Source organism: Nyctibius grandis, chromosome 6 (assembly GCF_013368605.1).
Source record: "Nyctibius grandis isolate bNycGra1 chromosome 6, bNycGra1.pri, whole genome shotgun sequence".
In the NCBI taxonomy this organism is placed as follows: domain Eukaryota; kingdom Metazoa; phylum Chordata; class Aves; order Nyctibiiformes; family Nyctibiidae; genus Nyctibius; species Nyctibius grandis.
Genome location: NC_090663.1, coordinates 32415423 through 32441155, shown reverse-complemented (window position 1 = coordinate 32441155; position 25733 = coordinate 32415423).

Below are 25733 nucleotides of genomic sequence, written 5' to 3'. Positions count from 1 at the left end.
TTGGAAGTGTGAGAAATTTACTGTCATATCACTGTTCTGCCATACAAATTAGACACTTAATGAGCAGTTGGTTCTTCCTGTTGCCACAAATATATTTATCTGGTTGTATCTTTACAGTTAGCCATTTTTTAACAGGCATTTCTAATCGAATAATAACAAGATTATTAAAGGAAATCCTTTACAAATTCAAGGTGGTATAATTACTCTTCAAGAATGTAAAATATTAAAAGCTAGTTGGTTTTTAGTGCAGCAGAAGCTCTTTCCAGCTGCGTTGACTCTAGGTATTTTCAAAACTGAAGCCCATGGCTCTACACAGCTCTGGCACTGTCCTAGAAACTTGTCTGACATTTCTGCCAACCTAGTCCAGGGTTGTCTTTTTTCAAAGCCAGCTGGCTCAATCCCTCCTGGTTTAGCATCATTCTGTGTGCAAAGTCAGCAGTGACTCCTGGGGCCCATGTAGGCTATTTTGTGTTTGCAAGCATGTTTGTGTGTGCATGTATGTATACTATGCATGGATTATCGGTTAAATATGTATTGACATACAGTGTAGGCAATAAAAACTAAGGCCAGAGCTTAAATCTTGCCCCTGAATTTCTCTTCTCCCTCCTGTGTTCTGGTCCCTGCTGGTAGTTTACTGCAGAAAGCTATACACTAGTCAGCCTGTAAAATGCTGCTCTGGGGGAGATGGTGATTCCAGCCGCAGGCTGGGGCAGATAATAGGCTTGCCTCAGTTGACAAAAAGATAAGAGAGTGCATTTTGTTCCTCATTATTTCACTGGGTTTCAGAGGTGGGTTCTTTCTCTCTCTTGTTTAAATGACATAAACAACACCAAGTGTCATGACAGGAGTGGAAGCCTGTCAATGCAACCCTATAATTAGAAAATTTCCATGCATGAGGCAAAAGGGGTGTCTTCAGGCCACTTCCTGACCCACTCATCCATAGATCAAAAACCCAATTAAGATACAGATAAGAAAATGCCCAGGAAACGAAACATGCTCCATACTGCTAATTCAGACAGCTTTATTTTTTTCTGAGGCTGGGGGCTGCCTGGTGCAGCATTTCTGCCTAGTCACCTCACTGTATTGTCAATGAAATTGAAAAGGGAGCAAGGCAAAAGGCTGCTGTCCTGTTGGGGCCAAGCATTTTGCCTTCTTTCCTTAGGTCTTCTTTCTTAACCGGAGTGTAATTCTATGGATGCAGCATAACACCGTGGGAGACAACGGACTGGTACTCGTGTTGCAAATTCCATGATGTGCTTCTCCTCTCCTCTCCTCTCCTCTCCTCTCCTCTCCTCTCCTCTCCTCTCCTCTCCTCTCCTCTCCTCTCCTCTCCTCTCCTCTCTAAAGCTTATTCTGCCTAAACTAATAGCAGTAGAAAAATCCCAATGAAATATTACTCATTTAACTTTTCTACTCAACTACTTGCTTGCTGGCACAATGCCACCAGATAAGCACCTCAATTTTTGCCAGTGCCTCTGCTGTACTCTCCAACCTGTCTCCGTACACTACAAATGTAGAATATGCAAACTCAAACAGCAGCCAGCAATATCAATCATGTGTCCACTTTTCAGTATTAAAAGCAGATTAATGCCAGACTGTTTTACAGTCCTGCTGCTTGGTGCTGGGGGAAGGTGGAGTGGTTCATTGCAGCTTTTTATAGGTACCCAGGGAGGATAGAGCAGGAGGGTTTTACTCGCATCAGCATCTGATCTGATCTGACTGATGAGCCTGACATCTTAATTCATGAAGAGCGCCACGGGCTCTTCAGTAGGAACGTGAGGCCAAGACCTTGGTACTGCAGCTCGGCCAAGCATGTGTACAAACTTCTTGCAAGCAAGAGAGTTAAGATCATAGAATCATAGAATGGTTTGGGTTGGAAGGGACCTTAAAGATCAGCTAGTTCCAACCCCCCTGCCATAGGCAGGGACACCTTTCCTCTAGACCAGGTTGCTCAAAGTCCCATCTAATCTGGCCTTGAACACTGCCAGGGAGGGGGCATCCACAGCTTCTCCGGGCAACCTGTTCCAGTGCCTCACCACCTTCACAGTAAAGAATTTCTTCCTAATATCTAATCTAAATCTACCCTCTTTCAGTTTAAAACCATTCCCCTCGTCCTGTCACTACTTGCCCTTGTAAAAAGTCTCTCTCCCACTTTCCTGTAGGCCGCTTCAGGTACTGGAAGGCTGCTCTAAGGTCTCCCCAGAGCCTTCTCTTCTCCAGGCTGAAGAGCCCCAACTCTCTCAGCCTGTCTTCATAGGAGAGGTGCTCCCACCCTCTGACCATCTTCGTGGCCCTCCTCTGATCATCTGTCAACAGCTCCATCCCATAATGTGCTGGGAAGTCTGGCCCAGCTCCAGGGCTAATCTTAGGCATATGAGTAGCTGCTTTCGAGTCATTGAGAGTGTCAGAGTGAGCTGCTGGCTCTGGGAGAAGGATGCTTGGGCACTGGTACAGCTGGACTCCAAGGGAAGCAGGGACTGTGCCACCCCAAAGTATGAGCTCACGGGTTGGCAACCCAGGCTCAGCCATCCCCTTCCCTACACACACACTCCCAAGGCCTGTTAGCTATTGCCAGGGTTGCTGGGCTGCTTATATTGCATAGGATTTCCTGTACTGCGTGGTCAAATCCCATGCGCCATATGACAAGCATATGGGATATGTCTTTTCCTGTATTTTTGCAGTAACCAGCCTATCTTCCGGATGCTCGGGAGTCCAGGCTGGCAGCTGTCAGGAAAAACAGCTATTCCACGCCCACAGATAAATCACACTGTATGTACCACGCTTACGGTGCCTGCGCCGTGCTGTTAATCTGGGTGTGCACAGGGCTGTACGGATGCAGGTGTGTCTGTCTGAGAGTAAAACACATCCAGAACCATGACCAGGGTCTCTAAAAGCCTCAATATAATGAACCTGGGCAATAGTAACATCTTCACTTCTGCGGGGAACTCCTAACCTTTACCAACGAAAATAGTCAAAGTAGTCAAAGCAACACCAAAATGTTTCACCACATTATTGCCTCTTTTTGCCTGGCATGAATGCGTACGAGTCTGTAATTTTGTGTAGGTATCCTGTAGATCACATTTTTAGCAGCCAAAGAGTGAACAGCTCTCAGCTGCTACTGTTGCACTTACCTATTGCAATGTTCCTGGAGATGAGCAATTGTCAGAAGAGTAATTTAGTTTCAGTTTGCAGAATTTCCTAATGAAAATTGTATCTTCAAAGTTGATACAGTACACCCATCTTTTATCCACATCACTCCTTATCTCAGCAAAGGGCATGTCCATTAGACAGCAGCACTTAAATGCAAAGCTCTTGTTATCTGAGCACCTTTAACTAGTTAAAAAACATGTCTCAAATGTTCAGCCAGATAAAGGCTACTGTATGTTCAGGACACAGCCTGCAGAAAAATTTTTACCAAAATACAGTATCATATGAGACTCTGCTTTATTAAAAATGACTTGTTCTTACCCAGCCTTTTCAGATTCCCATATAATTTAGTGATTATTTTTGAGTTGTAGAGAGATACCTCACCAGCTTTCTATCTATCTTTTGTTTCTCTTCTTCCTAACTTGTTTCCAGGAGATGTAGCCTCTTTCCCTTCCTACCTGAATAGCAATATTAGCCTTATAAACCAGTCAAATGTACTAGAAGGGTACTGGCAAATGACTGAATGATTTGAGATACATATTGTGTTGAACCAGGCGACTATTGTGCTTATCAACTTGATTAATTAAAATGATACAGTTTTGCTCATGTTCCTTTCCTGTGAACTAACCTGATAAATACGTTGGTGACATTGAAAATACCCCTTGAGAAGCACCTTGCTCTCTTCTTCCAAACACCAATGCAGGGCTGAGCATCTTGCAAAACTGAAGGGTCCTCCGAGCAGTTGCATGGGTTGTGGTGGTTGCTTTTGTTTTGATGTTTTTCTTCTTCTGAGGTGGACTGTACCCCTGCCCGAAGGTGTTTGCTTAAATTCGTCTTGCTGCTTCAGAGGCTATGAGTTAAAAAATCAAATCAATCCATGTGGATTCTAGTCAGAAAACGTTGACAGTTAAGAATCAGAACCAAATGGTTCCTTCAGAAATATTTTCTTTAATTTACAACAAGTAGAAGTTCAGGAACTTCTGTTATCAACGAGGAAGCCCAGGAACAATAGCTCTTTCCTATAAGTATCAGTAAAGTGATGACTAAACAGGCCCTCAATAATCAGGCAGTAAGCAAGGCTACCTCCAAGTGGGCACGCACTGAAGTTAAGGATGGCTTCTGAGAAAGACGGTGAAATTATACCCTATTCAAATTTTCTGCCATATTCCAAGAAGGTGAATGTGACTACAAGGCCAACCAGACACAGTAACTGCTGGTAAAGTGCAGTGAGGTTATTTGGCAATAAATTATACTCTGACACGGTCCCAGCCTCTCATGCAGCTGTATCACAGCTGCATTTCAAATTATGGTTGGGAAAAACAACTGTCGCCTTCTGCATCAGTCTTGTGTACTGCTGGAGACACCAGTTTTCTGGTTCACCCAGACCATTCCTTGATCCAACAGGTCACCTTCTGTTGTTGGAAAGGCTGGCACGTGGCTTTGCTGTGGCACATCCCATCAGCCTTCACCTTGTCCCAGGCTTCAGGGACCCAGTGTTGGTCACCTTACCAGAGGTGACCTGCACCATGAGTGTGAAAGCATCAGTTGCTTTCACTTAGTAAAATGAGTGCAAGATTACACAGACTACGCCTGGAGAATATCATCTTGCTAAATGCTTAATGGGCCCATGATGACTCTTGAAGGCCCCTTTCTCTCCAGACGGGAGCAGATATGGGCTGTTACTGTGGGATAGAGACAGCACCATCCCATCTCTTGTGAGGAAAGCAAGTTTCAAGGCCATGGGAGCTGCTCAGCGGGAATCCAGCTAGTGCAAGAAGGAAAGCAGGACCTCCGGGCTGTGGTGTGGGTGGTGTTTTTCAGAAGTGAGAAATGAATTTGGGCAAGCCTGTGTTCAGGAATGACTGGAGAGTATTTTAATAGAATGTGCATTAGGGTAAGAGCCTAATTAGCATAACTACAGTTAGTTCAGTAAAGGTCAGCTGAATAAAATACTCTTTTGGTGTCACAAAGGATGGGGTAGTTAAAATAAGAAAACCCAAGTTTATTTCATCCCTCCAAGATTTGAATTCTCATCATGACTTTTCTCAGTTTCTGGTGACTTCAATGATGATTAAATTTTTTCTCAGATTCTGATGATGTCCTTTGGGCTCAGCCCATCCTTCTGGTTCTGCCCAATCCTGTATGCACATGGGCGCGCCTGCTCCAGGCACTGCTCTGATGGTCCCAGCATGACAGCAAGCAGCTTTTGCTCAGAAACAAAGCTAGATGAATTGTTCAAAAGAATTGTTGAACTTGGCCTCCTATTTCCCAGAGAAATGACTGGTAAACAGATTTATTTGTCATAAATTTTTAGCTGCATGATTTCTGCAGATGACTTTTGGCTGCAGACCATTTGCAAATAGTTTGCAATTAATGTTGGAGATTTGAGATGATTTTCTGTAGGTTGTGTGAGAAATTTCTGCTCTCTTGGCTGGATGAATATAACTCCTAGAATCAGGTTTCCTGTAGAAATTCTTGTGTGTATAAAATCCGTATTTACTTTCTGCAGATTCTTTGTAGTGTATGGTTGATCCTGCCAGGGGCTTAGCACACTGTCCCTACTCCAAAAAAAACCTTATACCTGTACTTAACTTTAAGGACAAGATTAGTTCCCCAAAAGTCAAGCCAAAGTTAATTTGAGCACATGTAAGAGAAAAAGCAATGAAGCTGGTTTAGGATTATGTGATCATAAAAAAAATGTGTGTCCCTTCTTTGTCCTGAAAATGATGCTGCAGTGTTAGTCCTGTTGCTGCCCTGGCCTCGTGCTCGTGTCACCTCTGCCCCTGCCCAACCATCCGTGCCCTGTTTTCTGCTCAACACCAAAACAACAGTGGCTCTGGGAGAGCTGTGCTCCCCAGCCCCTGGGGCCTCTTTACCTTCTCCATCACTCCTCAAACACCGAACCCCAACTCCATCCCCCAGTCAGCACGAGACAAGCATCCTCTTGGTTGTGTCCAAGCAGAGCAGTTTTGAGACGTTTGAGACACAACTTCATTCTCGTGTCAAGTTAAAGGAAAGGGCACACCAAGGTGATAAAAGCCCTCTATTTGTAATAGTCTTTTCTGGAGTTTTTTCTTCTCTTGGTGCAGGATCACACCACACAACAGCTATTTTTTCGTAGCATGAAATATGGCTTTAATTTTCTGAAGCAGGTAGAAAAAATTACCAAAGCAACAATCTATTCTGAAGGGGGCTGTGGTTTGTCTTAAGGACAGTGACATTATGAAGAGCCTAAGGTCTGAGGCACTCGAAGAGCCAAGGTTATCAATTTGAAATGCCAAATATTTACAAAACCTCAATGAGAGCTGCTGCAACTCTCTAGAATGAACAAGCCATACCTTTCAGAAATGCTTCTTGCTTTGCAAAAGCCCTGTAACAGAAAGGAGCCTGTGTAGACTGGGCAGAGCTCTCCAGGGACTTGCTTTGCACCACAAACACCAGCCTTTGCTTCTCCTCTCTGTGTTATAGCATAGCTAGGGCCAAGGCTAATGCTTGTCAACACTGTCACCTTATGATATATTTCTCATTAATGTTTGAGAATTGTTGGGAGAATTTCATAAAGAAAGGTCATCCCATAAACAGCTAAGTATTCTGCCTTGCAATTGTCAGCTCTTCTAATTGAGCTGCCCACTGGCTAACCTCTTCTCTCATCCCTCACAGGGCAAATCTGTTGGTATAAATGGAGATTATTTCAGTGACTTTGAAGATATTACACCAGTTTACACCAGTTCCAGCTTTCTCCCACAATACTTCTCTTCCTTCAGTATAAGTGAAAACTTGTCCCTTTCTAAAGCTGATTAGCTCAGGAAGGCATCTGATGATGGACATTACAAAACCATATAGGAGCATGCTGTGCTCTGGAGCCTGGTACAGAAATACTCAGGCTAGGTGTGACCAACCTGGGAACGAGGATGCCTCTGCAATCCAGCTAGAAGCCCTCTCCTGTGGCAGTGCACATGGGCCTGCTCATCAGGAGGTAGTCTGGAGCATTTTGCATCCTACTTCATCCATCGCACAGCCCCAAGATGCTGAGTCCTCCCTAACTATCACTTCCTAATTCTAGAGCCGTAGGCTATACACTTGCGCAATTTTCCAACAACTTAGCTTTCTACTCCTGGGCAAAACTCATTGCTCCAGTGAATCAATCATCCTCCAGCCATTCTGTGTGGTAACGACAGTCACACATGCTGATGCCGTGTGTTCTGTGTGACCTGCTTCCTGTTACAGCAGGATAGATGGCCACAAATCCTCCTATGAAGGCTGGTGTAGCAAGAGACCATGTTGGCCCATTTTGTCTAAGCCTGGGAGACCAGATGTCCTGTGTTGGTGTAGATAGTCCTGATGTGTAGGAACTTTTCCAACCATTCAACAAAAGGCTTTGCACTCCTATCTTGTCTTCATGATTCACAGGGGTGCAGGATATTCCTGGTCTCTCCTTTTTGAGCTGCAGCCCTGGGAACTCATCATTCATCATGCTCTCGCAGGGAGGTGGGAAACGGGGGCTGCCCTGCTCCTGCCTGGTACGGTGGGGTGAAGCGACCCAGCAGGGGCACAGCTTCATGCAGGAGAGATCCCCGTTTCCTGTTTGTCCCCTTTTCAAAAGAAACCTAATCCAACGGCAAATAAAACCCCTCTTGCTAAGTCCTTTAGACTTAGGACTGTGTTAACCCTGAAGCAGAACTTAATCCTTCCTTTCCAAATGTGGTCACCTGGATGATGACAGAAAATGATGGTGTTGCAATCCAGAAAGGCTGCCCTTGTCTTTTCTCTGTTAGCAATCAGAGGGCTTTGGACTTCAAACTTCAAAAGTGTCAGCCTATCCCCTTCTGCAAAAGCTATTTCTATTAATAAATACATAAAATTAAGGGAGAGCATGAGGTCCCATGCAACAACAGTTATGGGTAAGCCCCATGTGAGACATAAGTCCCCACAGCTGCTATCCTGTTAACTTTAGCTATTTTGTTATTTTGGCTAAGTTGTCAAAACGTTAATTTCCTGATGTCTGGGAAACCGGCTGAGCAGCATCTACAGTGCTGGGCTCTGCTGCTGGCTGGTGAGATAGAGGGAGGCTGGACACGAGAGTGCAAGGCTTCAGCAAGTGGTAATGCAAAGAAAGAACTGCTCTTAGTTCCTCAGCAGCAATTTTATCTTATCTGCACACATTGCTCTTTCCAAATCTAGACCAGCCTTTTCATTATTATAAACAACTGGAGAGTGGGAAAATATTCCCTGAGGCAAGAAACAGCACTTGAAGTTAAGTGCTGTAATGGAAGATACAGTACGCAGAAAAATTAATCACTCCTTAAGACATATTCCTGCTCTCAGTGCAAAAGTCACTTTTGCACCAAATGATACACAGCCTAGTGTCAACTCTGTGAGTCCAAAGAGACCATATTAGAGGGACAACATGCTGAGTCGCAGATTTTAATCATGTAAGGCTCAATCTCATGAGGTGCTGCAGCTGAGTGTCCCAGCTGCAGTCCCATAGAGCATATCAGCATCAAAAGACTCTCCCCATTTGTGGAAGCCACAGGAGACGTGTATATGCTTAAAATTGAGCACACATGCTGAAACCTCTTCAGGAGTAGCAAGGGCAGGACCTTGCAAGACTGAGCTGAAACAAACCATTAGTTACTGGACCTGCGTGGGGTCAGAACATGGCTCTTGTTACAGGTGATGTCCAAAATCAGCTACCTTCTTTAGGGAATAAAGTTACTTATTGAAAAACAAAGGTTTTTGTCAACAAACCCTATTAAATGTTATGACCTCTCCCACCTCTTCTTCCTGCACTGTGATGATGCTTCTTTTATTAGTTGTTATGAACCTTCTCATTGTTATTACTGTTACTGGGGATCCGTTTGTTGCTAACTGTTATATGCAGAGTGCCTGGGTGTTTTGCAGTGCTGGTGTATCATTTCACTCAGTGTTCTCTCCAGCGAAGTGACTGAGCCTGCCTGTAATCGGAAGACAGTGTTTGTGAGAGCATGGTCAAAGTGCACTGCACAGCACAGGATGACAGCCTCAAAGTCAGCCCTGCAGCTGTTGTGCTTCTTTGAAAAAGGTCTCAGTCAGCTCTTACAAATTTGCTGATGTTATTTCATTACCATCAAACAGGCCAGGAGCCCCAGAGCTGACTCCTTCCCCATCTGCTCTTGCCTTCCCTGCGCACCTTGCTGAGAGCTTGCTGAAAAGGTTTCCTCTTGGCTCCAAAGCCTGCTGGCACTCTGAACCTGGTCACTGTAATGAAGTGCTTGCAAGCAGTCAAAACTTAACAGAGTCTTGAAATGTGATTGGATCAGATCAGGACTTTGCTTTTTAGTGGTGTATGATCAATGGCTTGCAAAAGGGAGAAAGAAAAGCAAAACTTCTTGTATGAAGTTAGGGTTGGTGAAAGCTGTTTGCAGAGCAGTCCTCCTGACTCTGTGCCCTCAGGAAGTGAAAGGGGAGTACAAAGAGGGAATCATGAATGTGATTCAATCTGCAAAGGCAAGTGATACTGCTCCTTATGCCAGTTCTGGAGATGATTTTTTGGAAAACAGGAAGCTTTGCAGGGAACATGAACCACTAGACTCAGTTGGGACAGCAGCATTACGGTGCAATTACATGATTTACCAAATCTGACCTAACTGTTCACTGCCAGCAAGGGGGTGAGCTCTGCTTCCCAGTTTTTATTATGCATTCCCTACTCTCTAGCAATTGAATGATTATGTTGTATTGGTTGTATTGGTCCGTTGAGCTGATCTGATGGAAAACTGTTTCTTGGAAGTGGGTTTGTTTTCTGCCAGATAAGCTCAATGGACCAACTAGCTCTAACTGTGTGATTATGGCTGTAAAGAGAAGCAATGACAACTTATGCCTGGGGGTGTAGGAAGGGATTCATCCCTTTCAATGCAGCTTAGATCATGCTGGAATAGGTGAAATATTCAGCTTCATTTTCAGAGGCCATGTCTGAGCCATCAACTGGACCAATGGTGGTTGAATTAGCCCTAAAACCAGGACTGGGGAGACCAGTGTTGAGGGTGGGAGGGACCTGTGTTTCCTCTAGGGCTGTAGCACTAATGCTAGCCCTAAGAAAGCCACAGGGATGCATAGCTGAGGCTGGGGGAGAGGCTAGGACCATCTTTCTCAGAAGCAGTCTCAGCTCACCCCACTTGTGAAGCCACAACATCAGGGCTTGAACCTGCCACTGTTTCTGGGTAATGTAGGTAAATCTGCGTCCAGATGAGTTGAATACTGCTAGTAAAACAAAAGTCCTAAACCAATGTTCCATTAATGTCAGTACCTGTATGTCATGGTGAATGATTCAAGCACAAGATTTTGATAGCTGATCATCTAGCAGATTCGGCTATTACTAGAGCTACGTGGTCAAAAATCTGTTTAGCTGCCAAAAGACAATTTCATACTCATTTGCAGTTCCCTTTTGATGGCAGGGAGCACAGTGGCACTTATTACATACAAGGAAGATGAGGGACCAAGCCATGGCATCAACAGCACACCTCTGAGTGAATGCAGAGGTCGTGTGCCCATGTTTGTGTTGACTGATCATTGAGTACTTTTTGTTAGCAAATGGTGAGCATGACCTGGTATCAGCAACATATAAGAAAGTGGAAGGGGAGGCTCCAAAACCCTGTCTGTGTTCGGTGATGCTTCATCTTCCTCTAGAGGTGTTTGTCTGATGTCACTATCACATGGTGGGAAGGTCTCTGGCTAAGTCCATGTTGTGAAAGACCTCAGGAGCAGGTTACACCCCTGCTGAGACATGATGGATTTATGTCTCCAGGTCGCTATCTGTTCAGTCTTCTCCTTTCCCAAAGGCTCTTGCCCTTACTGAACCATTGCAGTTCATAGTCTCTTCAGAAAATAGGCACTCATTCTGAGATATGTTATTTTGCTGGATTGTAAACCACGAGGGTTCAAAAGCTATTACAGGAGCTGGTGAGATGTCCTACAGCAAAAGCAGCAGCTTCTGAGAAATGGGTGACAGAAATCACAAGTATTTCCAGCCCATGAATCAGACATTCTTTCAAAGAAAAAATGCCATTTCCCTGTTTTATTAACCACATTTATTTGAAAATAAGAGACTATACAAAAAATTTTGGATATCTGTGGACTCATTTCCCCCAAGTAAAGATACTGAAAGAAACTTGTTAAAAAGGAATTAGATGTTTAGACATACACAGCTTCCTCTAATGTTTTTTTTTCTCAGATAGTGAATACTTGGGCAGTAGACAAAATGAAGGAAAGAATAACTTCAAAATGTGGGAAAAAAATATCAAGACTTTATGCATAATTTCTGCCCAGACTGAGCATTAGGAATGTATAGAACCATTGAAATCAAAGGCAAGATTTCAACTTGTTTCACCATCAGAAGAATTGAGCCCCAAATGTGTGTAAGTGGTCCACAAAATTTAGCCAGTACAGTTGTGCAGTGTGCTGGATTATCTGTGAAGAACCTGATCTTTTCTGTAAATCTAGTTCCACTTCAGAGCCTTTAGGTACTTTAACTTACATTATGCCTTACTAATTAATTGCTCTCTGATGACTAGAAATGCAGTAGACTGGCAACTCCTAATGAAAACCTAGCTGAGGGAAAATTATATGAGTCTTCCTGGATTTTTCTTTCTTTACTCTTACTCAGAGTTGATAAGTTCAGAAATTTTGCTATAAATTATGTTTTAACTCTCCCCTTACTTAATCTTTAGTCTTGAAAGCACAGCGTGCTTTAGGTGATAATGGAGAAATGTATTGTAATCTTCATTGGGCTGGGATACTGAGCAGCCTTTTCTCTAAAATGCACTATAGGAAGTGGGAAGGGGTGTAACTCTGCATACAAAACAAGGGCTGTTCTTCCTTCTGCAATTCATTTTATGTCATTTTATTTTAACTAGGTCTGGGTGTGCTTGCCACTTTCACTGGAAATCCATGTTCAGCTCTGAGTTTGAAGAAAGGATTCAAGCAGTAAAACTCAAATGGAAATATCCCCCCCATAATGAAGGGGCTATCAGAGCCTTTTGCTGCAAGATTCCTTTTATGTGTGAAATATTTATTAGTCCTTGCCTGTTCATTATTTGAAGGGATATCTGAACTGGTGTATTCTTAGGGAATCATGAGGGGAGCAGAGGGAATGTTTACAGTGAAAATGGTGCTTAATCTCCACGAATGACAGGAAAAGATTAAGCGAACTACAGATAAACCATCTTATCATTCAGAAGTATACACGCTGAATGCGTTGTAAAATAAATACGCAGATGCTCTTCAAATCCTTTGTGCATCAAAGCACCAGAAGAACAAAAAGGACTTATTCACCTCAAACAGGATTTGCTTGGACTCTCCACCCAAAGATTTAAAAGAACTTCCACTGATCACCCACCTCAGTCTAGCATCTGAGCTGGTTTGGAGGTCCCTGTTGGACCTGGAAGTCAGACCTGCTTGTTGTGCTACCTCCACAGCCAGAGTGATGCTGGCTTCAGAAGCTCCATACCCCTCTCCTCCATTGCGATTCAGAAACTAGACAAAGTGGCCTCTGTTCCTGTGCTGGCTTCACTGGCCTATTATATGACTATAAAGCCCTTATTTTAGGAAAGGCCGCCCATGTTAACCCATTTTGTATAAAACACAGTAGTCAACTCACATATCCAAGAAATGGGTGGCTTGGGTTTTATGCCCTTTCTCGTTAATAGTCATTCAAAATTGTAGTTGCTAACACTGGATTAGGGCTGTCAGGCTATAACTGAACCTTTGAAAAATCTAAATATTTAGAGAATGTGACCTCTTGATTGACAAATGGCATTTTGAGAAGAGTTTCTGTCCGGGTTTGACCTAAAACAGAACCAATTTTCCTTTCAGTGATTTTTACTTTAAGTTTCTTCTAAGTAACTGCACTTTCTGAAGATAACTATGTGTTTTTCAGACTGTGTCTGCTTCTAGGATTGACAATGCTTGAAGTTTATAGCTATTAAGAAGGTAACGGTAGGAATGGTATGCAGAAAGGCTCTTGCTTATACTTTTTCCTATAGAAATCAAGGTCACTGCTAAATTCCTCACTAATTATGAGTGAAGAGCCACAGAAGGGTCGCACCTGCAGGGAGGTGAGAATAGGACAGGTGACCCAAAATTGACCAACGAGTTATTCCATCCCATACACGTCATTCTCAGTATAAAGCAGGGGGATCACGAGGGTCTCACCCCTTCTGCTACGGCCGGTATCCAAAGAGGACTCTGTCCATTTTCCTGCTGCCCCCGATCCCGATCCGTGCATCCCTGAATCCAGGTCCCGTCCGTCACTGGGCCCAGCCTGGGCCTTCCCGGAGCCTGCCCTGCAGTGCCGGTGGTGACGTGACCGACATTGCGGGAGCTCGATCTTGGTTTTGTATCTATTTGTACATATTTAATTATTTCTATTATTATTATTGTACTCTTTTTCATTTATATAATTTATTAAAACTGTTTTAACTTTCCAACCCATAAGTCTTTCTCCCCTTTCTCTTTTCCTTCCCCTTCTAGAGGAAGGAAACTGTTAATAGAGAGCATCTGCCATCTGTTTAATAGCCTTGAAACTTGACAGTTTCAGAGAAGGAAAAATTTCTGTGCCTATAAGACTTCTATCGATAAGGTGAGAGCTCATGAGATATTTTTCTCACTAGCATGTTCAGAAGGTTGTCTAATGGTTCAGATACTGTGTTATTTTCCTACTGTAACATTCTCTTTTCCAACTAAAGCATTTTTCTACCACTAAAGTTAACGTACCAAACCCAGAGATTTCCAGCCTTCATAAAAGTTAATTTTGCAGAGCCCTTCCTGTTGTCTGACACTAAGATGAAAGCTCTTCCTCGCACAGTCCATTACAAGTCCTCCAAGGCTTAAAGGCTGCATTTCCAAAGTGCCATATGGCTGCCACTAAAGATGATGGTGGTGACTGAGCTAAAGATAGGGCTGGTTTCATCTACCCCTGGAAGAGGACAATGTACAAAATCTTCAGTGGGGTGGGTAAAGTGTGGAACTGCCTGATTTGCTATCGTTCCGTGTCATCTCCCAAAGTAAATCTCTTCCAGGTTAAGACTGTCCCCAAATATCACCTCCAAAATTTGAGACAATGATTTTCCTGTATCAGAAACTCACCTGTCTATGACTGGGTGTTGATGTTCACTAGGAAGAAAATGATCTCTCTGTTCCTACTGCATAAAAAGCCCCACCACACTCACGGTGGAGGATTAAAACTTTCTCTACTCCAACTGATAAAAGTAATGACTTCAGGTAGATACTTGATGAAAGCCAACCATGAAGAATGAAATCTAACCTGTTTATACTGAAAACATGTAGATTAACTCCATGGGTGGAAATAACCTTATCATATATTAAAACCAATTGTAGCTGAATTCCAAATATGTATTCCTGCCCCAAGAGCACAACTTTTTAAGTTGTGGTTCTTCTTTTTATGAAACCAACAAATTTCCAAAGGCTGTGCAAACACTTAACGACAGATGAAAGTCAGTGTCCTTCTTTGCATAGGTCCTTTCTCACATGTAACACTGGCCATTGTTTTTAAGAAAATAGATCTGAATTCAGCTCAAGGGTGAAATTCTTTTTACTTACTACTTAGTGGAAGTGTCTGTGTGAGGACTCTAGACACAGCAACCAGAAGATCGTATTTCAGATGAAGAATTACTTGGCATTTCTTCTTTCACCACACTGAGCTAAATTCATTATCGACTTCAGAGAAATTAAGAGTTACTGAATTTGGGTTACTGTCAAAAGGATTACAGAGCAGAATAAGTCTATCAATCAGAAATGTTGGGGTTTTTTTTCTGTGTCTTTTGGCATTCTCAGGGGGAGTTAGTTTTAAGTGGCATTTTAGACACACTAACATTAACCAGTGAAGGATGTTCATGCAGTTTCCCAGTCTGCATCAGTGCAAAGGAGAACAGAACCAGACTGACAGAAGTGTAGTTCCTTTGGAAGCACTGTGGTTTCTTTTTGGAAGGCACTGGCTTTTCATTTGGCTATGACATGCAATAAATAAATCCAAGACGCTTGCATTTGGCACCCGAAGTACATCTGAACATAATAACCCATTAACACATCAGGTTTTTGAGCAGCAGAACCAGCAGACCTTAGTTTCCCATGGACTTGTGTCCCCTCAGCACTCCCTGCAGCATGACCCCAGCTCCCATGCCTATTTTCATGCCCACTGGGCTGGAGCTGTACCTGTGCCACAGGCAGTCTGAAACTAGGAACAAGTTGACTGGCAAGCTGATATGTGTATGCCCTTTTGCTATCTGGCTGCTGTCAAAGAGATTACCTGTTCCTTAGAGGAACAGTGAACTGAGTCTTTCTTCTCAGTCTAGCTCCAGTTTCCACAAACAGAATTATCTGTGCTATTTCTAACTCACTTTCAACTTTAACAGAAATTGGCCAACGGATTAAAAAGCTTGTAAGGAGAGTGGGACTTACAGACAGACAAATAATATGATGGCACAGTTTATTTCCTTAGGACAACGGGCTAAATATCCATAAGTGTGGAAATCTCTCCCAAGAGGCTGAGATATCTTGTTTGTTTCCCAGTTTGAACTGGGTATGGAAAAAACAGCAAGTCAGCACATATTAGACCACTTCCAGTCCTGCCTAGAGGGGAGATCCAGCTGTAAGCAGTAGGATTTCTCAGTCAGAGTAGTGAGGTTTGGTTAGAAGTTTTCTGTTCCCATCCGTCCCAAAAGAGACAAAGAATGATCTTTGATTTGAAAACTTTCTCGATGCTCAATTTGGATTGGTTCTGAGTTCAGGTGCCTCATTTATAGAAGTCATTTTGTCCACATATAGCCACAAGCATGTAAAAGATGATCTCAGCATTGACAGACACGCAGTCCTAGTCCTAGTACCTTGGTGATAGGGTTGGAGGGGCTGGAGTTAGTAACTATTTCTAGACAAAGGTGCATTTTGTGGCAAAGCCCTTGTTAATGTGTTCTGTGCTCCTGTGGCTTTCCGAAGTCCCCATGCAGCCAGAGGGTGTTGTGCTACTCCTTGTCCTTTCTTGTCCTCTTGGGGAACACAGTGCTGGGGAGTCATCTGGGACCACCTATCTCCTCTGCTCAGTCACTGTTCTTCAATGGTGCAGCCTGAACAACAGCAAATGGGCAGTAATTTCATTTGTTGTAGCACCAGGATAGCAGCCATCCTGTGAGTTTGATTAATAAACGTAAGAAAAAGATCATGTTGAACTCTAATGGGACTGAACAGACTTTTGTTCTTCCAAGCCTGAACGTTTGGGGACAGATACATTTTTCCTCCTGTCTCTGCCTTTTTAGGCTGGTTTATTTCTCTGTGAAACTGCCTCCGTGATGATGTCTCCTGCTTACCCTCCAGCTGCAGCTATTCTCTTCTGTTTTCTCAGAAGAAGTATCTCATAAGAGAGACGCTTATCCTGGAAAATTTACCAGGGAGAAAAAATGGGAAAAGAAAATGCCATCTGTAATATAGAATAAAGTGCAAATAACTTTTTTTTTTCTGACACTCAGAGCAGCATGTCCCTTGAAAGGAGAGGACAGAAGCACATTGCAGTGGAAACACTGCTTTGTTTTCCAATTGCAAGGATGGTTTGGACCCAAATACATTCCCATTACACAGCTATCATACAGGCCGATGAAAATAATGAACCCTGAACACGGGGAAGGTACAGGATGTGGTTGTGCTAGCAGAGCCGGTGTGCAGGTGGCAAGCCCTCTCAGCAGAGGAGCCAAGGGTCAGGAAACATGTGGAGCTAAACGGGCGGAAGAGAAAGTCGTGAGCCTGGACTCAGTCTTCCTGATGACATGTACATCCAAGAGGAAGGCTGGAGGCTACAGAAAGTGACTTTCGCTGACTGCACCAAGCGGGCATGGTAAACCTGCCTACTTATCTCTGCTCTCCTGGCTGGCTGGGGCCGTGCTCAATAGGTCAAATGGATTAAGGAAGGGAAGCAGAATGCAAAGTCCTCTAACAGCTTTTAATCAGGACCTGTCATTTTTTTTCCCCTACTAGCTAGAAACCATATACCTGTATTTTCCCACTTGCTTCCTTTAATAATTGGATAATGTTATTATGTATCAGTAGGTGTGTTATTCTCCTAGCATATTTTGACATCCATACCTTGGATTTGCCTGAAATATTTTTGCACCAGTTCAATAAAAATATTTTCACAGGTTCACAAGAAAAAAATATCTAGTGACTGAAATGATGACAAGAGGGTAGTAAATCCTGAGTTAAACTGTGAGAATAAAGTAAACAGCATTATGGATGAGTCAGAGGGAAAGGAATAAGGAGACAGAGAGGATTATTCTACATAGTGAATGTTCATACATCTGTGGACGTTAGAAAGATTTGTTCTTCACTGACTCCAATTGTTACATTTTCTGGGTTAAAAAAATTATTGTGATTTTTAAGAATTTAGAAATGGCAATTCTGTGGTTAGATTCTCACTCTTTATTAAACAAATATTCCTGCATTTCTAACTCATCTAAAATAAAATAAGTCTTGCTGGCAGGTGAGCTCAATGTCTTCCTTCCTTGAACTGCTCAGTTACCTTTTTCTTGGCACACGACACTCAGCAGATGTCAAAGAATAAGGAGGTGTGTGGTGCCAATGCTTCAGTGCTGGCACAGTATTTCCTGCAACAGAGTCTAATTTCAGGCTTATGGAGAATTCCTGCTGACTCTCGTCCTGTGGCATTTTATGGACAGAAGTCCAAAAACAGATAATCTGAGGTCCACGAGATCCCTGCAAGGTTTTACCCTAAACAGTTGCTTGCATCACTCACTTCTGAGTGGTGATAGCTGTGACTTGAGGAGAAAGTCCTTCCTACCAATTCAAGACCAGAGATTTGGCATTCCTGTCTCCTTTTGCACCTGGGTAGCTTGCACGGTCTGTGTCAGCATGTAATTCTTGGACTCGCAGTTCCCTGCCTCACCTCTTCTCCACTGCCCAGCACTGCTCTGCTAGTCTCAGCTGGAAATGCTACTGCTGAAACACAACCTCTGCAGAGAACGCAATAACCCGGAGGACAGCCTGGCAGTGCTCCACCATGCAGCCCCCCGTGTATCAGTTTTCCTGGTCTGTGGTGTTTTTATATCCAGGGCTCGCCTGGAAAATGTGATCCTGAGGATGGAAAGGAACAGAGCTGGGCACTCTCCTGGGGTGCTCCCTCGGCTGCGGGGTGGGTCTCTAGGAAACCCTTCATCCCTTCCCGAGGTTCTGGGCTTTCCTTAAAGCTTCCTTGGCCTTGTTAGCCTTGATCAGCTCCCTCTGAGCCTGGGCAGGAGGACAGGAGTGTCCTCATTGCTTGCTACGAGTGTTACAGGAAAGGGTCACCTTGTTTACTCCCACAACTGAAAGGATGGGGATGGTAATGCATTTCTTTCAAGCACTGAATCAGCAATTCAGTGAAATTAAATAATTTCAAAATGCTTATCAGCTGTGTTTACTGTGTAGTTAATAAATGCTATACTAGCAGAATTCCAGAAATATTCCTGACCTCTCACAAAGTACAGATATATATGTATGTATACATACATGTGTATGTATATCTCATAGCCCCCGTATATATATGAGTGCACAGCTATTGCTTGTCTTTATAGAATAACCTCAACACAGTGCTAAGTTTGCTATTATACACGATCCTAAAATCCTCCTGGATAATGTGCAGGCTCTGAGCCCTTCACAAACTCTTCACTGCCTGTCTCTAACTTCAGTCGGGCTCAAGGTGCTAGTGAATATTCCTCTTCTCCTCTAGCAGAATTTGCATTTAAATAATGAAGAAGGGTGTCCCAGTGGGCTCCCTGAATTGCCTACAGTTTTCAAAAGTCAGACTACATGTTCTAATATTTCCTTTTGGCCTTAGTGATGATTCTATGAATTTTGTGAACAGAGCAAGTGTCTGGTTACTTCCTTTCCTTTCCTGTTGATGCTTTTCTTCTGGGAGCCACACTGCTGCATGTCAGCTACTAAATGTTCAGAGGATTCATTTCACTACAGTCACAGCAGAAAACAGTGAGAAGGTAGTATGATGTTTGCTATGATATTTCTGCTTGGATGAGTGGTGTGAGAAAATAGTCAAATGTTTAAAAAAAGTGCAATCAAGCAGTTAAATTGTTCCTAAAGGCAAAATATGTAGAAAACAGAGATTTGGGTTAGGGTTTCTGGTTTTGGGGTGAAGACTCTGGTTGTGAGAACTGAGGTAATCTGCTTCCTCAGACTGTAGAAAGGTGATTTGCACTCCTGTAAATAGAGGAATTTGATCAGCAAATAAGCTGAGACATTCTCCCAGTTCCTTTTCAAACCTGATTAATTTGTGTCCTGGAAGAGGAGTCTGAACAGCAGCTGAATTTGCCATTAGTGGAACATTCTTTTCTTTGGGACAAATGATGGCCAATATCTCATAAAAGTTGCTATGAAGTAAAACATGGAAAAAGATTAACAGGCAAATTGACAATTAGTTGTGATGAACTTCTATACTTTGTAAGAAAAAGGCTTTTGGGACATGGGTGTTAAAAATCAACTTGTGTATTACAACTTCAAAGTGATTCAGCATGTTTAAGGTATCAGCTGTGCAAATAAATTTTGACTGTAGCATACTTGAAACAAGGCTTCCTCAGTGCTAAGATAAAAATAGTTCCTTGGAGGGACTGTGAGAATCAGGTATGCTAGTCCCAAAAATTCTTTAGAAGAGTGGTAGCGATGGAGATCCCTCCTGTGTCTGTAGCAGCCCCTGCTGTGCCCTTTTCTGGATCTCATGCGTCTTTACGTTCTTATGTCCCTGCATTGTGGGTGCCCTACATTATGTCCCACAAGACTATTCAATTACCATCCATTTCTCCTGGCTGTGAAAATATTTGCAAAGAAAATTAATTACCTGGAAGAAACCAGTTTGGACATTTCCTCAAATGCTGTTTAAATGCTGGCAAGTATTAGTTGAGAAAGAAGTCACACACTATTGACGCATGCACTGTAAACTGTGATTTGCACTGATTTGGGAAAGTCATTTAACATCATTTCAAACCATAACTATAAAGTGCTGCTTGTACTTTGGCAACTATTTACACATTTCAGAAGTCCCCATCAGCTTGTGCCCTGAGGTCTCTCCTGGGAGTTCCTAGCTGGAACTAGGGCTGTGTGAATAAGGGTTTGGAGGTTGGGTGGGTTTTTTTCAGTTTTGTTGCTGAACACAAAAAGATGACAACAAATCCACTGACTCCAAGATACCTTTCAAAAAAAGAAGTATCAGCTCAGACTGATCATGTTAGATTTTGCCTGCTGAAAAGAAATACTGAAATGTTTTTGTAGGCTGGGTGAAATATTACACTTGACTCAATAAAGAAGTGCTTCATTTTTGGGGCTGTTTTATTAAAGAACAGGAAACCACAACTGTATTCCTATCAATCATGAATACATGGGACTTGAATAAGCATGAGAAGACTATCCAATGCCTACTTCTGTTGCGAACCAGAATTAAATTTCATCCTTGACAGAGGTCTGTCAGACCTGATCTTAAACACCTCAATTGATGCCAGTCCCAGACTCCCCAGACAACCTTATTCAGCGCTTAACTGCCCTGAAAGTCAGAAAATGTTCCACATTATCTGAGATAAATTTCCTGTCCAGAAAATTAGACTGATTATTTCCTCTCTTACCCTAGGTGGCTATGAGGATAACTGATCAGGGAACTCCAGCCTTTCCCCACTGGAAGGCTGTTATCACACCCATCTCTCTGATCTCCTCTTCTTCTAGATTGAACAGTCTCAAATCTTTCAGCTTTTCCTCGTAAGCTGGGTTTTCACAATTTCCAACAATGCTTTGCTCTCCTTTGAGTTGCCTCCAGTTTCAACTCTTAATCCTGTCCTATGAAGTGCTGGCAGTTGTTGTGACCTGTAAATTTTAGGCTGGTTTCCTAGGGAAATAGGACTTACCTAATCACATTTTATGTCTGTCTGTTTATTTTTTCTATCTACTTGACTCATAATTTTTTTAACCCTTCTGCTAGTTTCAAGCAAATGTGACAGTGGTCAAATATCCCTAAGATATTAAGTCCATATATATTTCATCTAAAAAGTGGTAGCATGTAGGAGAGACTTCTCATTAGACCCCTCACCAGTGAAAGGCTACAACACGATAAAATCCTTGGCAGACACCAAGGCACCTCCATGGCAGAAAGGTGCTACAAACAACCCAAAAACCTTCAGTTGGAGATTATTCCTTATGCGATATGAGGGACACAAATCCCCTGGGAGCTGGGGTGCATTGCTTCTACTCCTAATGAAATTATTTGGGTCACAACAACTCCATGCAACGCTACAGGCTTGGGGAAGAGTGGCTGGAAAGCTTCCCAGCAGAAAAGGACCTGGGGGTGTTGATCGATAGCTGGCTGAATATGAGCCAGCAGTGTGCCCAGGTGGCCAAGGTGGCCAACAGCATCCTGGCTTGTATCAGAAATAGTGTGGCCAGCAGGACTAGGGAAGTGATCGTCTCCCTGTACTCGGCACTGGTGAGTCCAAAGAAGGGCAACGAAGCTGGTGCAGGGTCTAGAGCACAAGTCTTATGAGGGGCGGCTGAGGGAACTGGGGTTGTTTAGTCTGGAGAAAAGGAGGCTCAGGGGAGACCTTATTGCTCTCTACAACTACCTGAAAGGAGGTTATAGTGAGGTGGGTGTTGGTCTGTTCTCCCAAGTAACAAACGATAGAACGAGAGGAAATGGCCTCAAGTTGTGCCAGGAGAGGTTTAGATTGAATATTAGGAAAAATTTCTTCACGGAAAGGGTTATCAAGCATTGGAACAGGCTGCCCATGGTTGAGTCACCATCCCTGGAGGTATTTAAAAGATGTGTAGACATGGTGCTTAGGGACATCATAGAATCATAGAATCATTTCGGTTGGAAAGGACCTTTAAGATCATCAAGTCCAACCATTAACCTAGCACTGCCCAGTTCACCACTAACCTTGTCCCTAAGCACCACATCTACATGTCTTTTAAATACCTTCAGAGATGGTGACTCAACCACTTCCCTGGGCAGCCTGTTCCAATGTTTGATTGTTTAGTGGTGGACTTGGCAGTGCTAGGTTAACGGTTGGGCTTGATGATCTTAAAGATCTTTTCCAATGAAAATGATTCTATGATTTGATGATTCTATGAATTGTTGTAAGAATACATTGGATAGGCTGGCTCTCTGTCAGATATATTAATAATTTTTCTTTATTTCTTAACAAACCAGTGACATATATTTTTGGCAGACTGTTTCCCAAGAAGTTAGACTTCCACCACCATGGAAACTGACCTGTGGGAGGCCTGGCTTCAGGTCAGCAGAAAGCCTTAGGCACCACGCTATAGCAGATGGGCATTTCAGGTTTCCTGATGGCACTGTTCCACATCGAACAAAATCCTTCAATATTTGCAGGCGTGAGGGCCAGAATCCAGGTTTCTCTTCCAGGACCCTCTTTGTGAATAGAATCATAGAATCATAGAATCACAGAATCATATAATGTTAGGGATTGGAAGGGACCTCTGGAGATCATCAAGTCCAACCCCCCTGCCAGAGCAGGACCAATCTAGGGCAGGTTACACAGGAATGCATCCAGATGGGTCTTGAAAGTCTCCAGAGAAGGAGACTCCACAACCTCTCTGGGGAGCTTGTTCCAGTGCTCTGTAACCCTTACGGTAAAAAAGTTCTTCCTCATGTTGAGGTTGAACTTCCTGTGCTCTAGTTTGCATCCATTGCCCCTTGCCCTATCGCAGGGCACAAGTGAAAAGAGGTTGCACCTTTCCTCTTGACACCCAGCCCTCATATATTTATACACATTAATCAGATCCCCTCTCAGTCTTCTCTTCTCCAGACTAAAAAGCCCCAGGTGTCTCAATCTTTCCTCATAAGGCAGGTGTTCCAGTCCCTTAATCATCCTCGTAGCCCTCCGTTGGACTCTCTCCAGTAGATCTCTGTCCCTCTTGAACTGGGGAGCCCAGAACTGAACGTAATACTCCAGGTGAGGTCTCACCAGGGTAGAGTAGAGGGGGAGAAGGACTTCCCTAGATCTGCTGGACACACTCTTCTTAATGCACCCCAGGATACCATTGGCTTTCTTGGCCACAAGGGCACATTGCTGTTCCATGGATAACATGTTGACCACCAGAACTCCAAGGTCCTTCTCCATGGAGCTGCTCTCTAGCAGATCGCCTCCTAACCTGTACTGGTGCATTTTATTACTCCTTCCCAGGTGTAGGACTCTGCACTTATTCTTGTTGAACCTCATTAGGTTCCTCTTTGCCCAGCTCTCCTGTCTGTCCAAATCATGCTGAATGGCTGCACAGCCTTCAGGTGTATCAGCCAAAACTCCCAGCTTTGTATCATCAGCAAACTTGCTGAGAAGACACTCTGTCCCTTCATCAAGGTCGTTGATGAAGATGTTGAACAGGACTGGACCCAGCACTGATCCTTGGTGGACTCCACTAGCTACAGGTCTCCAGCTGGACTTGGCACCATTGATTACCACTCTTTGGGCTCTATTGTATAGCCAATTCTTAATCCATCTCACTGTCTGTTCTTCTACCTCACACTTCCTGAGTTTGCTCACAAGGATATCATGGGAAACTGTGTCAAACGCCTTGCTAAGGTCAAGGTAGACTACATCCACTGCTCTCCCTGCATCTACCCATTCAGTCATGACATCACAGAATGCTATCAGGTTAGTCAAGCATGATTTCCCCTTGGTAAATCCATGCTGACTACTCCTGATAACCTTCTTCTCTTCCATGTGCTTAGAGATGACCTCCAGAATGAGCCGCTCCATCATTTTTCCAGGGATGGAGGTGAGGCTGACTGGTCTGTAGTTTGCTGGATCTTCCTTCTTGCCTTTTTTGAAGACTGGAATGACATTGGCTTTCCTCCCGTCATCAGGCACCTCTCCTGTTTGCCACGATCTTGCGAAAATGATGGAGAGCGGTAGGGCAACAACATCAGTCAGTTCTCTCAACACTCTTGGGTGCATCTCATCGGGGCCCATGGACTTGTGTGTACTCAATTTCCATAACTGATCACTAACCCAGTCTTCACTGACTAGTGGAGAGTGTTCCCTCCTCCAGGCTTCCTCTCCTACATCCAGGGTCTGAAGGTCACAAGGGCTGGTCTTAGGATTAAAGACCAAAGCAAAGAAGGTATTCAGCAACTCTGCCTTCTCTGCATCCTCGGTTATCAGGGCTGCCACCTCATTCAGCAGAGGGCCCACACTTTCCCTGTTCTTCTTTTTGCTGCTGATATATTCGAAGAAGCCCTTTTTGTTCTCTTTTACTTCCTTTGCCAGTTTTAGTTCTAAGAGGGCTTTGGCCTTTCTTGTTGCCTTCCTACACGTCCTGACAACTTCCCTATAGTTCTCCCAAGTGACAAGACCCTTCTTCCACAAACTGTAAATTTCTTTCTTCCACGAGATTTCCTTCAGAAGCTCCTTGCTCATCCATGCAGGTCTCATAGCACATCTACCCGATTTTTTACTCAAGGGAACACACCTATCTTGGGCTTGGAGGAAGTGGTATTTAAAATAGTGTTACACTTTCTCCCTTGTTCTGCTTCTCCTTCAGTGAATATTAAGAGAATCGGCATAAAACCACAGCTGTGTGGACAAAGCAACTGAGGATGCTGCTTTCCATTCCTGCAGCATGGAGGTGAGGGTACTCTTGTGAGATGCAAATTCTTCACAGGAGGGGATGCAGTGAGAGTGTGCTGCACCAGTGAACTACTGTAAAAAAAGATTTTGTCCTTCTCCAGCAGTTTTGTCAACCTAGGCTTTGAACTTTTTTCATAGACTATCAACTTTGAGCCCTCTCCAAAAAAAAGGGAAAAAGAAAAAAAAAAGAGAAAAGGAAAAAGAAAAAAAAAAAAGAGGAAAAAAAAGAAGAAAGAAAATTGCATGTCACTTACTTCTGTGTAAGAATCTGTAGTTTATCCCTGTCACCGGTTGCCCATCCATTAGCCTGAGTGACCACACGTCCAGGGGCCCAGACACTGAATTACCCTCTGCTTCCTGCTCAGAAAGTGATGCTTCAGAGCTGCTTCCTGCTGCAAGCAGGAGAGAAATTTCCAGAGATTTCAGCCACATAAACAAGTAAAGGCGTTTTTCCCTTCCCTACAAACCCTGCCCCCACAAAGGGTTTGGTGGGGAAAACCAGCTTGGTGGGGAAAAAATGAACAGATCCTTGAATGGAGGGTGTGTAGGACCCTGTTGTCCTGGCATGAGCAGTTATACAGTTTTAGGATGTGATGGGGACAAGCAAATAAACAGTGAAAGAAATTGAATTTTTCAAAGGTGTGTCCCTAAAATTCCACATGCCTCCAACCATAATTAGGTGCCTAAGAGTGGAGAAATGTATCCAAGGCAAGTTAGACTAGTTTGGACCTTGACAGCAATGAACCTGCTTCTCCAGTTTTGTTACCATCAGCATCCAGCCAAGCTAGAATAAAGCTGCTTTGGGGATGTACACACAGGCCAAACTCACACCTCCTGTTTATTGCTGGACATAACCAAATTCAAGTGACACGTTCACAGATTCCACCAAAGGTCTCAACATTTTTGGCATACTCT